We start from the raw sequence: 13,068 nt of genomic DNA, 5'->3' as shown, positions 1-13,068 counted from the left end.
TTATTAAAGTCGTGCAAAATTACTTATCTATGAAAAAAATACAGATTGGTGAAAAAAACAAATTGTACGAGATAGAATTTTAAATTAAGATATAAGAAAGAAAAGTTTTTATACACCCGTCAAAATTTTGACGGGACGTATTATGGTAAACAAATGTCCGATGTCCGTCCGTCTGTCTGTCCGGCGTAAACATGTTTTTTGCATGTCCTGCCACCCGATCCTGCAATGTTAGCCAGTAATAGTGGAGATCTATTAGTAAAATTAGTCCACTAGTAACACTAACAACAGTATACTTTTATACTGCACAGTATAAGATGTTAGCAGTTGTAGAACGTAACAACGTACAATATATAAATACTCAGTACAAACACGGATCTTTTCCGGGATAATGTTAACGTACTTGTTGTATTACCCGGAACAACGACGGAAATAACTTCTGCGGTAAAGCGACTGTCGGTTTTTGAAACAACACAAATGTTTATTATAGAGTAGTATTACAAGAGACATCTTTAATAGTTAAAAACTTTAATTACCTTTTTTATTTATAAACGAATGGTTGCTATTCTTCAAAGACTGATTTTCCTTAGAATCATAAAAAGTTTGTTTATTTTGTAACAACGGTTGGTTTTAGTTTTATAGATATATATCTCATCCTGAAGCTAGGCAATAGCTAATTGGTCAATAAACATCAGACCAACAACTGCATGAACTTTTTTTTTCCTTCATTTTTTTCTAGGTCAGTTTTATTGGAAAAAGTTGCTCTGACGGAATAGTTAGATACCTCAGTCCTGCATGTTGTACATGTTGTAAATGTATCAAAATAAGCATAAATGACTTTTACATAACAGTTGGATACCTGCATGATGATCCATGATGGATCATGGGTATCAAGGACTATCAAATAACCATTATCATATGACACTGAGACTACTATAACATATATATATAGTAGTCTCAGTATGACATAATGTGTACTGTTGAGCATAGACTAGTTTTCATAAGCAGTTATTGACAATAATCTGTAAGTTGCATGTGCATCATATGTATAGTATTTTGAGAGTATTTTCATGTGCTTTTATATGTTGTACAATTTTGAGCGCTCATAAAGAATATTATTAAAAAAAAAATCTGTATCTTTTTTTCTTTACTCGGAAGATATAGTTTTTCGTTTACATGAATTAAGACGCATTTTATTGAAAAGGTAGTTACAAATATATCAAATATAAACCGGGATTTATAAATGTTTTAACCTATTTATCACTCGATTTATTTTTTTAATATTCTATATTATTTGTATTGGTATCTAGGCTATACCTTTCTACCTTTTGGTATTATGCATACCCAGAGTCACGTGTTATTTGTAAGTTTCCAGCCGCCATTTTTGGAATTTTGAAGCGATCAGAAGAAAGAAATCTGTGATTTATTTGCCACAAAAGCATGTATTGGTAAAAATATATAGACAAGCACATAACAGGGGTCGATACTGACATGGTTTAACATTACTGTTTCATGTTAAACATTCTAACTTTTCAAACACTCTCCAAAACCGTGAGCGGATCCTGTATTGCCGGTATTGATCGGTACCGTATTGGCTTTAATGAGCATGTATCGCACAGACACTTGTTTCTATCCATAGGAAGTCGAATATCCATAAATAGAAGGTGGATAACAGTTTTTTTTAGGTCACCACGGTCTCCACTTAGGACGCTTTTTCTACCCTTTAAATTAAATACAAAATAATCTATTTAGGCCTATATGTGTAGCATATATATGTCTCTGGTGTAGCGGAGTTGCTTCCCGGTATCGGGATCGTTCGCTCTGATTACATGTTCGCCCTAGGTTCGTTCGCACTGAGTTTGTTCGCCCTGGTGTTCCGTTCCCCCTTTTCTCATTAACGATATGTATGTATGTTACATTAATGAAAGAAATGCATATTTATATTAAAATTTATGTTTATCTATTAAAAGCTGAATACAGAATATTAATTAAATAAAATTTGTGGCTAAAGTTAAACATATAAATAACTTAGTCTTTAGTTTTTTTTCATGTCAAATACTTTGTAGTCTTTGAAGCCACAGAACCTTAATTATCCTTGTAGCAGAAGGACAACATAATAACTTAGTATTCAGTTGTTATACAAACAGCAACACGTAATTGCATCATAAATAAATATTCGGTGAATTTAAACAGACTTCAACATACAAATAGTTTAGTCTTCAGTTGTTTTACATTTAAAAATACAATGTAGTGCTGAAATTTCAAGACACTTATTTCCCAGAAGCAGCAACAAGTAATTCACAAAAACTAATTTCCTATTAACATATTTACATACAGATACTAACTTAGTTCTCAATATCTTGAAGTCAAAATATCTTGTAGTCCTGAAATTTACCAGAACTTATAATCAAGTAGCAGCTAGCTGTAGACAACACAATACATCGTACATATTCGACGAAATTGTCAAGAACTAATAACCTAGTAGCAGCTAGCTGTATACAACACAATACATCGTAAATATTCGACGAAATTGTAGACTGACTCCAAAATATTCAATTAAATACACACAACACAACACTGTAATAAAAAATAAAAATCAGGGCAAACATACCCAGGGCGAACAGGTATCAGGGGGAACGGTCTCAGGGCGAACAGTAACTAGGGCGAACCGAAATCAGGGCGGACGGACGCGGATTCTTGCTTCCCCTCCTTAGTACAGGTAGAACATTTAAAGCCAGTCTCAATCAACTGAGCTAGGGAATTGATTCTTTGGCTCAGTGGTTTAACACACTGACTTACGCAGGCGGCCTGGGTTCGAATGATATGCCTGTGGTGAGGATATAAATTTGTAGAGTAGATGCACTGGTTACATTTGGCGCCTAACTAAAATATCCATGATGGTTATCTGGAGTATTGCCCGGATTTGCGTTGTTTAGAGTCATATATAAAGATATGATGACTGTTGTGGCAGTGGAATAGTGTGGCGGAGTTTCTTCTCCTTAGTACATGTAGAACATATAAAGCCAGTCTTAATCAACCGAGCTAGGGTATTGATTCCTTGGCTCAGTGGGTTAAAGCACTGACTGTCACCCAAGCTACCACGGTTTGAATCTTGGTGGTGACGATATAAATTTGTAGAGGAGATACAGTATACTCTCCAGTTACATATGGATAGTCGACTTTCATATGGATAGAAACAAGTGCCTGTGCTGTATCGTCTGTACAATGTCAATGGCCAATGCTAATGGCAAAATTATCTTTTGGTTAAAACATGCATAAAAAGCATTCAATAATATATATTGTGAATCAGGAACATATATTAGATATACTGTTCCCAGGGTGAATCTGAATGTACAATCAGTTGAGTGTAAAATACACAGAAACCCTCATAAAACATGTAAAATGAAAATAATTAAGTCATGTTTCTGGACAACCCCTTGCTTTTTTAATCTATCTATATTTAGACTGATGTAATTCCAAAATTCTTGCCGAACAAGATCTTAAGACAAGACAAACAATTAAGCCAAAAGTTAATATTTATGTACAAAGTGGTTGAGGGGCTGGTTCCAGTCCAATTCCTCAAATAAGCATGTCGGAAGCTTAAGAGAACCACAACTGCCAAGAAATTCGAACAATAACCAGATTTCACACAACAAATATTGTGGAAAATCAAGAAAAGAATCACTCTAAGTGTTTTGACATTCCACAAAGCAAAGTACCACAATATTCAGACTCATTCTTTGTATCGATAAAGACGGTGATCGTGTGGAGTCATCTCGACAACACTGTAGTGTCACCACATCAAGAAATGAAGCAAAGAGAGCTTCAAATCTGCTGTCATGCCCCATCAATAAATCGGCAGTGCATGCTCTTTACAAAATATATATTAAGTTTTTGTATTAAAGCTAGTATTGGTATTAAATTGACAACATTAATGGATTCATTCAGACACAGAGATCTTTTTGCTTCAAATACTTAAAAAAATATTTATTTAACATAATATTTAAAATGGGTGCTAGAATTTAACCAGGTGCTTTGATAGATTATTAGGAGACCATATTCAGCTAAATACGTTAACACATAACCTACTCAGGGATCATTATTTGCCTTCCAAATTGAATAACTGTACCGATCCAAATTTGAACCGAACCTGTGATCCTTGCAGAAAAAGTCTCTGCTCTACTAACTCAGCTCAATGAGTAATCCACAAGCACATGTTGAAATATCAACAAGGTCAGTGAAAGTGAGACTTATAAAAGTGGAAGCACAGCTACTCTCACACGTTTCAAGAGACAATGATATGCCGGCAGTATCAATTAACATCACTTATCCCTGGCTGTAGGTTTTACTAACTGTTAACCACCCTTTGTTGTTTTTGTGTGTTGCTTAAGCATGTTAAGTGTTTTGTGTGGTGTTCAATAAAAACAATTTGAAGAGATGGACAAAATAATTTAAAATTGCCATATATAATATGTACTTATATAATAATAATAGAATATATATATATATATGTACAATGTAGGTAATATGATAATTCCATATTATGTGAAAAGATTTTTTATTGCTATTAATTGTTTGTTTATATCTTCTTTATTGAAGCTCAACTCATGGACTGCAGTTTTTGGCAATTTTCAACAATGGAAGAAAACTTGAAACAGAAACCAAGATACAGATATCAGCAGTTAATGTATAATGTAAAACTTTTATTTTAACATATTCAACATCCCCTGACTTTGTACGTGTATTAATGTTTGTATCAAAGAGCAGAAAACAAAGTCCCTCTAAACTATTCTAAGTTTGATAATTATTCACTAAATACAAATGAATTAGTCTAGTAAATAATTTACAATGAATGCCTAGAATGTAATTTCATTCTTCACATTATATATATTGTTGTTGGCTCTGATTCTGACCAATAAGTGAGTTCTGAATTAAAGTTTTTCACCAGAAAGGATCGTCAATTTGGCACATCTTTATTATGTCATATTAAAACCAGAAATGGCTCGCCTGTACAAATGTATCTTTGCTCTATTAAAAGGCTCTAGCACTTTCACAATCGTTATTCTGTAGGTTAGTATAGAATATAGAAATAAATAATGTTTTGTAAGTCTTTAATCTTGATTCCTGTATCATGTGTATGACTGAAGGAGGGTGACTATCTTTTTGGATTTAAATTTCCCAAATATTTTGTGCAGTATAAAATCACACTTTTTCTCCTGTTTGTTCAACATGTACATGTATGCATGTTTTTGGAATGATGATGCATACATTTTTGTCATGTGGTGATGGAAGTCACATGACAGATTCGTCTGAAAACCATATCTCAGAACTGGCCTATGCTCACATAGTTAATATATCTTTCATTGTGATTTTATTGTTGTAATTACCAATTATGTCTATCGATTGTAACTGATTTTATGCCCTTTATAGGCCCTGTTATTTGGGAAATAAAAATATTCTATTCTATTCTACTCACATACTATTTTTGTACAGGAATAAATTCTTATATTTCAGGTACAGATGCCCTTAAACATGTTAAAGTGTTTGATGAAGTAAAGAGCAAGATACTATCCCATTTAGCAGCGATACTGCATGACTTTAATTCCCAGACAATATGACAAAGAATACCGATTGGCATGATTGGACACCAATATATAGTTCACACATGAGAATTACTGAGAAGATGTTTTTAGGGTAAACCACATTGCACTGAAATTATTCAAATAATTTAAAGATATTAAGCAAATATTTAAAGAAATTGTCTGTCTTCCAATTACACAGAAGTCAACAACTGTAGGTCACTGTAAGCCTTTAACAAAGAGCAAAACTAACACCACATAGTCAGCTGTAAAAAGACCCAAAATAAAAAATGTAAAACAATTCAAACGAGAAAACTAATGGCCTTATTTATGTAAAAAATAATATGTAACTCAGCAACAAACAACAACTACTGAATTACAGGTTCTTGACATGGGACAGGCACTTACAGAATGTGCAGGCCGGCCGTTACACTTGTTTGAAGGTGCCATTCTCCTTCCCCTAACCGGGAACTGTGCTGAACATTATAAAGAGTCATTATAACAAACTATAAAAATCAATTGAAAAATGCTTAATAGCTCATCTCATGGGATATGAATAGGAATACATCTAAAAAGAACCAAAAAAACTAGAAAACTAACAGCCTAAAGTTATTAATGAATGAAAAACAAATATTTAACACAGCAACAAGAGACAACCACTGAATTTCAGGCACATACACTAAGGATAGATCTGTTACGGACAGCTGGTTCATGTAGTTCAAAGCCAATAATAATTATTAATAAAATTCATGCATCTAAGACTAAATAATTAATCAATACACCTGCAATGTTCAGCCAATGGATTTAGTGATAAGGCGTCATAAACAGTCAGAGAAAAACATGACCATGTGCAATGCCAAGATACAGGTATTGACAGAATTGTAGATCCATGAATGTGCATATGTAAACAACTACAATTATAGTTTGTTTTTGATTTACAGATAACAAATCAATAACAATACCAAAAAAAAAAACAGTATTCAAAGATCTAATAACTAATTATTGTGTTGATTTAATAACCTTTTCGAATAAATTAATTTAAAAGATAGATAAGTCTTTTCTATACTTCTGGGCTCAAAAAGCAACATGTGATCAATATATACATTTGTTCTTTTTTTTCATATGAGGCAGACTTCATACATGTACAGGAGCTTCTTTGGAGGTTTGAAAAGAAGCATTATCCTAGACTTCACAATTTGCTATAAAGATCCTCTTATTGAATAATTCAAAGTATGGTAACTTTGTTGAATGCATGTATCCTATTGAACTTGAAATAAAGGATACAACAGGTACAGGTAAGTCTGCCTCATATCTTAACTGACATCTAGAAAAAGACAGTAATGGTCGGTAAAGAACAAAACTTTTAAGACTAAAGAGATGATTGCATCCTACTTTATTATGAACTTTATATTTCTGCAGTTACATTGTTACAAGGATCCCAATATGGAAGAGGTAGAGAAATAAGTAAAATAGATTTCTGCTAATTTTCCGTTTAAACATTTTGTTTATAAGAATTATACTCAGCCGCCAGGTTGATCATGCAGTTTTGTTGTGTATGTGTACTTAAAATATTGTCCCCCATGAAATATTGTCTGTCGGACAAAATTTCATAAAAAATATTGTCCACTGACAGTATTTCATAATGAAATAGTGTCCTTGTCCATGAAATTTTGTCACCTCCTTCTGGTCGATATTTCACTATGAAATTCCACTCCTGTACGAAATACGGGCTTTATATTCGATATCACAAACTAGTCAAAACATTTACTAAATTTTATCATCATTATAAGGACATCATTCGTAAATATAGCTCAACATGCAGACTTCTTATACGTTTAGGTATTTCACATCCAATTTTTTATGGAAATATTCTTTATAAAGCACAAAAATGTCAGTATTCACTGCAGAAACTAACAAAACCTTCAGATAGACTTATTAAGAAGGGATATAGTTACGATACTGTTGTCAGGTCATTAAAGATTGCATATTTTGGTGTTAATATTGATTCACTTAGGGTCTTTGCATCGGAACTAAACACATTTATTCAAAAAACAGTTGTTGGCATGACACGGGTTATGTTCTTCTCATATATGTTATGATGGTATGATACTAAACCCCTAACGGGAAGGATTGTGCCTGATATTCATATGATGAAATCATTATCTTTCAATCAGTTTAATTGAAGTCTGGAGCTGGCATGTCAGTTAACTGCAAGTAGTCTGTTGTTATTTATGTATAATTGTCATTTTGTTTATTTTCTTTGGTTACATCTTCTGACATCAGACTCGGACTTCTCTTGAATTGATTTTTAAATGTACATATTGTTATGCGTTTACTTTTCTACATTGACTAGAGGTATAGGGGGAGGGTTGTGATCTCATAAACATGTTTGACCCCGCCGCATTTTTGCGCCTGTCCCAAGTTAGGAGCCTCTGGTCTTTGTTAGTCTTGTATTATTTTAATTTTAGTTTCTTGTGTACAATTTGGAAATTAGTATGGAGTTCATTTTCACTGAACTAGTATATATTTGTTTAGGGGCCAGCTGAAGGACACCTCAGGGTGAGTGAATTTCTCGTTACATTGAAGACCTGTTGGTGACCTTCCACTGTTGTTTTTTCTATGGTTGGGTTGTTGTCTCTTTGATACATTCCCCATTTCCTTTCTCAATTTTATTTTAAAATATTTTTTAATCAAATTATTACACAATTAAATTTGAAATAGTACATAAGCATGCAGCATGCACATTTTTGATTTATAATTGAAATGGTTTTGTATATCAAGGAATTTCTATTATTACTAATAGTGCAGTTTTAAATTTGCATCTATACATTACAAATGGTTAAGTATACAATAAAGAATTGTCTACAAATATGTTTCATTGTATTACATTATAATACTAATATACAAATATAATAAATGCACTGACAATCACTTATTTTGTAAATTTATACACAGGCACATGTTGCAGAAAAAAACAACCTATATAACATGAAAATATGTTAATAACCTCCCCTTCATGAGACAAAATTCAATGACAATCTGTCTATGAAATATTGTCTCAATAATCACTAAATATAACCTCCCTTTAACAGGACAAAATTTCATAGTATTCATCTGTGCTATATTGTCTCAATTCACACAAATACAACCTCCCTTATATATTGTCATACAATATTTCATAGGACAATATTTTGCTTTACATATGTGTGTTATCATGGTTATAGTCTAACTTATAGATATCATGTATGGCTTTTTTACCGAAATAATACCCATCAAGTAGTTACTTTAAAAAAGATAATGGTAACTTGTAGGCAAATCACTTGAAAGAAAATTGTAATTGAAGAATATTAAAATAATAATAGTTGATGATTTTGTTTTTAAAAAAAAGAGAGATATCACTGGTGTTCAACTTATCATGGCTGGTGTAGAAATAAGTAAAATTGTTTTGTGTTAATTTCTCTGTGTAAACATGTTGTTGTCGAGTATGAGTCTGCTGCTCAGTTGATCTGTTGATTGAGACAGCAAATATATCTTAATACATGTATTGCTTAAAGTTTGATAGTGGTACCAAAATTGTGAATACATGCATGGTTATATTAAACTTATTTACTTTTTGCTTTGTGGATATATTATTCTATATATTTTACAAAAGTTTGAATTAATTAAGGGTACATATTGATTGGTATATAGCAAACTTAAAGAAGAAGAACATGTACATGTATTCATTAACTTAAATGATTTTAAAGTTTTATCAGATAAAAAATCAATTAATCAATAACTGTTTATTAATTCTTTTTCTTAGTGATTATTTAGATCAAAACCTATTCCCTAATATGCTACAAATGTCAATTGCTAAAATGTTCAAACTATCTTCTGTGTTTTTCTGGACAACTTGATATATTATATTTCTTAATAATAAACACAATTTGGTTTTGACCTGCATCTCATTTTAGAAAATAACTATTTCCCATTTTATGTAATGGCTTGATGGACAGACGTATATAAAAAAGCTGTTATTAAAATAACTTGCCAATATTTTATGCTCAACTTACCAATCACAATTTTCACAATAACAATTAAAAAAGAAATAAACATCACAATTTTTTTTATTGATATGTAAAGTCCTATGCATACCAGAGCTATAGTTATTTTGTTTTAAATGTGAACTGTAGAAGGTCATTACTTGTATCGATATGCCAGGAATTCAACATTGTCATTGTTTATTTCCTTTTTTCATAGTTATGCCGTGGAACATGCTTTTTCCCCAATCTGTCAAAATCATTAAAAATGTCTACTTTTTTCAGATGAATCATTGCTGGGTCCTTGAAAACCCTACTGGAACTTCTTCTGATACTGGAAATTGAAAACAACTGGTTAGTATAATAACATTTATAACAGCATTGTATAAAACTCCTGTGGTAAAGAGGATTCATTTGGTGAATGTAATTTCCATTTCATATTGATATTGTTGATGCTAGTGAATAAGATGATAATATGATGTTTTTTCTGTATTACAAAGGAAAATAATAGATTTGTAAATTACCCAAGTTCATTTTGTTTATTTATATCTTTCTCTTTCCTTTACAAATGTTTTTTTTAAACTTAATTAAGTGAGTGTTAAATGTGAAAATATGGAGATGTGGTATGATTACCAATGTAAAGCTATCCTCAAATGAAATGATGTAGATATAAGGAACAATAAATAATGCCTTTAACAATGAGTATAAAAGACCTAAACATTACTAATTAGAAAGAACAACAACCAGATTTACTAAATGAAATAAAAAAACAATTAATATGGAAACCATTGAAACCTATATTATGTAAAAAATATGATCATATTCCAAATTCCAACAGTATCAACCTTGAATATTAAGTCCAAATTGCCCCAATTGTTCAGGGGTCTACCTCTGCAGTCGTATCAGGCTGTGCTCAGTGAAGCATTTTTATTAGTTTCTTTGTTGATTTCATTAATAGGTATATGGAAATCATGAATTTTGAATAACAAAGTAAAAACATCTGGTGTGTTTTTGTTGGCAATGTATTTTCTGGAACAGCCCTTATGTGTTTTAATATAATAAAAAAAAAAATAGATTTAACATTTTATTTTTTTCAAGTTGATAAATGCAATAAAAAAAATTGTGATAGAATTTATATTACTCCAATCCAGGTTACCAGATGTGGCATTAAGTTTGCCAATGAGACAACTCTCCACCAGAGACCTATAGATTAATGATGCAGATGTTTATGATAAACTACATATTTAAATGGCTACCTACTCATTCTGGATATGACATCATTTTTTTCATTTTCGAAACAAAAAACATTTGATTATCTGTAGCTAACATTATTTTGATACTCTTCATAGATCAGTTTTTGCAAATTAGCCTATCTCTTAATGGATTTTATAATCAAAGGGAATATGTGGAAAAAAAGCTTTATTAAAGTACATTGATATTTAAAATCAATAATTAATAGCCATGAAACAATGATTTTATTTTCAGCTCATTTTGGAAGATTTTTTTCTTATTTTAAAAATAAAACTATTTTGATTTGTCTAAAGTTCATTTCATAAAAATTTCAAATTCTAAATGAGACCTGATTTAGCGCATACTCCATCACAAATTGAGATAACGTTAGTATTGTTTTTGGAGTATCCATTATTCTAATACGGCCAACGTATTGACAGGTCTTCATATTAGTGTGTCCAGCATATCATTGATTCAAGAACAGTAAATAGTGAAAATTAACATAAATATTTTAAAAAAATTATTTTGGTTTAACATTATTTTTTTTCACAGTTGTGCATCATAATTTTTCAAATGTCTTCTTATAACAGGATTTTAACAAAAACTTATACAGATGTATTAAGATAGTTCAAAATGATTGACAAATTTTTAAACTTGTATTAGGAAGTCATAAAAAATTGATAAATAATATAGGCCTTATATGTATTCCATAGGACAGATTTCATTTTTGTCCATATTTGTATAAATGTTGCACCTTTATTTTATCTTTTTGTAGATTTGTATGTGGCTCCACTCATCACCTATTGACTTGTTGGTTATATTTATATATATATATGAATATTTAGCAAATAATGGTGGAAATCTGATTTTTTTTTAGAATACAGTCATGAATTTTGCGAAATAATGCAAAAATTAATGTTTTAACCAAATCCACCTACATTTATGATGTCGCAAATACATCAAATACAGAAAAACTTTTTTGAAATGATGGTTGTAAAATATTTTGATGTATGTCTTCATAACAATATCACATGTATAAAATGTTCTCCTTTTAAGGTCGCCATTCCAAAGGAACATTGAGCTTTTGCCATCACATGACGTCAATCGTCTGTGGTGTAAACTTTTTCAAACATCTTCAACTCTGAAACTAATGAACTAATTCCAAGCAAACTAAGCTTAATGATCCTTAGGGTATCTAAAATAAAGTATGGGTATATTTTCTGTTTTTGTGAAAAAAAACATAGCCGCTATGGCTAAAAAAAGAACATAGGGGTGAAATGCAGTTTTTGGCTTAAATCTCAAACACTTTAAGCATATATAACAAATCTGATGTGACATAAAAATGTTGATTGCTGGAAGGTCAAATTCTTTCAGCCATAACATTTCCAAATGAATCTAACAACCCACTTGCTGCCACTAATTTGGTAATTTTAAGTAAATTTGCAATTTTTGATTATAATCTTGAATATTATTAAAGTGATACAGATAAACTGTACATAGAAAAAAATTCAGCAAAATTAAGATCTACATATTAAAGTATATATACGACCAAAATTGTCAATTCATGCCCTTTATAGAAATTTTCACAATTTCATGAATTTATTCATCTTAAGTTTGCTTTACTTTTCTTCGAAACGATTTTCAATTTCAGCTAAAATTTGGCTGGATGAGTTTCAGAGTATCTATTAGAAATTATGTATCTTATTACCTTGTAGATCAAGAAACATAGCCACTATGGCTAAAATGGTTTTTTTACAGCCTGTATGTTATCTGTGAGGGCTATTCCATAACAATTTATGTGGGAGGGAAGGAAGGGAAGTTTGGTTATTGAATGTGTGTCATTAGTCTTTTTTTAGTAAGCCTCTATTACCCTTATGTAAAATTATCTAAAAAAATGTTCTTGGTTGTAGGGATATTTGAAAGTCAGCCCTCACAAACTTCATTGCTGATTAGCATAGATGCAACAAGAACATTAACTGATGAATGATTTATTAATTATTTGTGACTAAAAATGAAATAAAATTTGTGTCAAAAAATGTTATTACTAGTTTGAACCCAGTATTATATATAAAAAGATGTGGTATGATTGCTAGTGAGACAACTGTCCACAAGAGACCAAAATGACACAGAAATTAACAACTATAGGTCACTATTGCTTTCAACAGCAAACAAAGCCCATACCGCATAGTCAGCTATAAAAAGGCCCCGAAATGACAATGTAAAACAATTCAAACGATTTATAT

At 31.1% G+C, this 13,068-nt stretch overlaps 1 long non-coding RNA gene across 2 annotated transcripts; it reads left to right on the top strand.

The window, feature by feature from the left end:
- The first annotated feature begins 1,178 nt into the window (after positions 1-1,178).
- Positions 1,179-11,000, top strand: LOC134680866 (uncharacterized). 2 transcript variants are annotated; one of them, XR_010100527.1, is made up of 6 exons: positions 1,179-1,445; positions 4,597-4,691; positions 5,512-5,691; positions 6,708-6,871; positions 8,112-8,135; positions 9,881-11,000. It is a non-coding gene; the product is annotated as an uncharacterized LOC134680866 (long non-coding RNA). The 2 variants fall into 2 exon arrangements; XR_010100526.1 differs by lacking the exon at positions 8,112-8,135.
- Positions 11,001-13,068: the final 2,068 nt, after the last annotated feature.

Source organism: Mytilus trossulus, chromosome 1 (genome assembly GCF_036588685.1).
Source record: "Mytilus trossulus isolate FHL-02 chromosome 1, PNRI_Mtr1.1.1.hap1, whole genome shotgun sequence".
Lineage (NCBI taxonomy): Eukaryota > Metazoa > Mollusca > Bivalvia > Mytilida > Mytilidae > Mytilus > Mytilus trossulus.
The sequence above is the reverse complement of the archived record's forward strand: the minus strand, read 5'-3'. Positions and strand labels throughout refer to the sequence as shown.